This window comes from Aegilops tauschii, chromosome 2, assembly GCF_002575655.3.
Source record: "Aegilops tauschii subsp. strangulata cultivar AL8/78 chromosome 2, Aet v6.0, whole genome shotgun sequence".
NCBI lineage: Eukaryota > Viridiplantae > Streptophyta > Magnoliopsida > Poales > Poaceae > Aegilops > Aegilops tauschii.
In genome coordinates, this window is record NC_053036.3 from 234,670,399 (window position 1) to 234,673,507 (window position 3,109).

Below are 3,109 nucleotides of genomic sequence, written 5' to 3' on the forward strand. Positions count from 1 at the left end.
CATAGGTGACATAAAGGTTTGGCTGTACACTAAAGTAGGCTCTCCAAGAGTACCTGGAGGTCCAGTTCGAAGGTATGCCTAGTTTTTACATAGTGCACACATGGTAAATGCTCATTTCATTGTGTGCAAGTGCAAGAGATGCGGCATGTTCCATTATGTGGTGTTGTTTTGTTATAATCTCATCCTTTTGTGTTCACAGACTGGAAAGTATGCATATTTATCTTCCAAGGAGACGAGTAACTAGTTTGTGTCACCTTGCAGAGGGGGTGCAATGAAGATAAGATTGAGGATTTCCATGTACAAGATGTTAGGAAGGAGCCTTGCAAGAGAAGTAGGAGCTGCGCCGAGCCTCTTCAACCTGTTAAGGTAAGTCACTGTATCCAACTCAACAGTTCAATTCTTTGTTTGTTTCAGGCATAGTTTATTTGCTCTTTTTAATTGCTTTATTTGTCCTCAGTTAATGAGATGCCCAAAGAATGATGCCTCATGTTGGGTACTTGTATAACTATTAGTTGACATAATTAAAGGCCTTACCATTTAATTACTCTGCCGAAGTGTGCTTGAAGCTTCGAAGTCTATTAACCAACTATTATTGAATGAGGCTCACAATCTAGTTTATACTAGGCTAATGATTGCATAGTTTTTCTTGCTGTAGTATGTTTGTATGAAATCCTCTGCTGTTCATTATGCTCCCTAAGACTTTAATTGAGATACAGAATGGCCAACTGCTTGCTTACTTCTACGCAACGTGCTGTCTAAATTTGTAACTTGTCTGTGTTTTGGATTGGGCCCCAACATCATGCTCCTGTGGTGAGCTAAGAGCGATTTCTGTATGCAGGCTGCACAGGCTACCTTTTTATAATTTTTAAAATATCACCTGCTTATGCTTAATGACGTGTAACATTATTGTTAGTCCTGTTTTGCCATGTACAAAATAGTCTGTCTTGCTCGCTTCACTGTTGTAACTATATTTTTTCCCTAGTCATGTGTACTTACAGAGACATTTCAGGATGAAGTGACATCAACACAAAGATCTGCGAGCAGTGCGGCATGTCCATTACCGAATGATTATGGATTGGAATTGGAATGTGCTGATGTTCTCGAGCATCAACTAAATGTGGCAAGACAACGTGTACATGATTCTGAACGTACAATCAACAAGTTGAGACTGGACATGCAGGTATTAGATGCAAGAGTCAAAAAATGAAACAAGACACTGAGGTAACAACGAAGGAATTGGACATTTTGCAAACTGAAATTTCTGCTATCTAAATCCGGCCAATCCTATTTTCTGAAGAGATTATAGTTCAAATGGTAAGTTATGTTGATGCGCGTCCATGATGTATGAGCTGTATTTGCCCAGTGTATGTAATTTGTTGTTTGTGTATGCTTTATTATCACTGGTGCCGAACCATAATGCCTAGTGGGTATAATCGGCTGTAATTTCTTTATTGTATAGTGTAGGATTATTCTACGTTTCTATGCCTTAGTCTCTTTATTGTATAGTGTATGTTTTTTAGAGGTGATAGTATAGAGTAGGATAATTCTTTGAATATGCTATATCGTTCAAACGGGGGCCAACTCGCCCAAACGTTGTAGTGACCATGGCCCTCCACGGCCGTACGTTCCATGGGCCATCTACGGGACGGACGATCCCTGGCCTTCTATGGCCGTCGAATTCGTGGGCCTTCTATGGGCTGTCGGATCGTGGGCCTTCTATCGGTTGTCGGATCCATGGGCCTTCCATGGGCCTTCTGTGGGCCGTTGGGTCAATGGGCCTTCTACGGGTCGTCTCATCTATGGGCCTTGTACGGGCCGTATAAGATGCCGTAAACGGGCTAGAGTGGAAATCGTACGTTTTATGGGCTGACCATAACGGGCAGTTAAATGGCCGTATTTGATGATGTTATGAAAATGGCCCAACAGATCAACAGGCCACAAACGGGCCGACTGTATCCACGGGCCGAATTTGGCCCACAAGCAGAAAAGGCCTGTAACGGGCCGTAAGTAAACGAATGCTGGAAATGATCCCAAGAATAAATGGGCCCTGAGAAGGCCGAAAGATAACATGGGCTGGAAACGGCCCAACGGTATAATGGGCCGTTAATGGGTATAAAGTGATACACTATTCATCACGGCTAGTTTTACCACGGGCCGAGGGTTACTAAGGGCCTCAGATGGGCCAAAAGACGTCATGGGCCATACATGGGCCAGAAGTTAAAACAGGCTGGAATTATATTGGATGGCCCAGATGACGCTACTGGGCCTAATTCGGATAGGCCGTAAACGGGCCCTGGGTTAGCGGGCTGTAAATGGGCTATATGCAAACATGCCGTTAACAGGCTTGCCGTGGGTCGGCCCGCCACCTTTTGACCAAGTCAAACGGCCGGCCTTTTCACAGGAATGGGCCTCTGTTGGGCCGTGCCACGTGTCGATGTATCATAGGCGCTTTGGGTCCAATGAGTGGATGACATCTGTCCCAACGGTGAGCCGAGACGTGTTTCCTCCAGCCAATGATGATTTTACACGTGGAAAATCCCCATTGGTCGGGGCTGTTAACGGGTTATCGGATCCAAAACCAGACCCGGTAGCTTAATGGCGTTCCGTTACGGTGGATGCCACGTGTCGGTCACCCTTGACGAAAGCACTTCTGTGATGCGTGATTTATCGTCATGGAATTGGACACCTCCGTCATGATAATTTTGGTAATGTCATGGAACACTTCTACGACAGCACAGATAGGACTATCTTGACTCTGTCATAAATTTGACATGGATGTACATGCATGACAAAAAACGCGACCTACTGTGACAAACACGTATCATCACGGAAGTGTATTTTTTTGTAGTGTCGGCTCCAAAACCAGATTTCCATGGCTTGCGCCCCCTACCTGGCGCGCCAAAGATGTCGGGGCAAACGACATCTACGGGATCACGAGGAATCCCTTTTGCTACGGTTGGCGGGCGCAGGGCTGTGGAAAGAGCGGGATTGTGAGATCAACGCGGGGGGATTATCCAGGTTCGGGCCGCAAGTGATGCGTAATACCCTACTCCTGCTGGTTTCTGTGTATCTGGTGTTCTTGGACTAGCTACAAGGCGTGCAGGGTCCA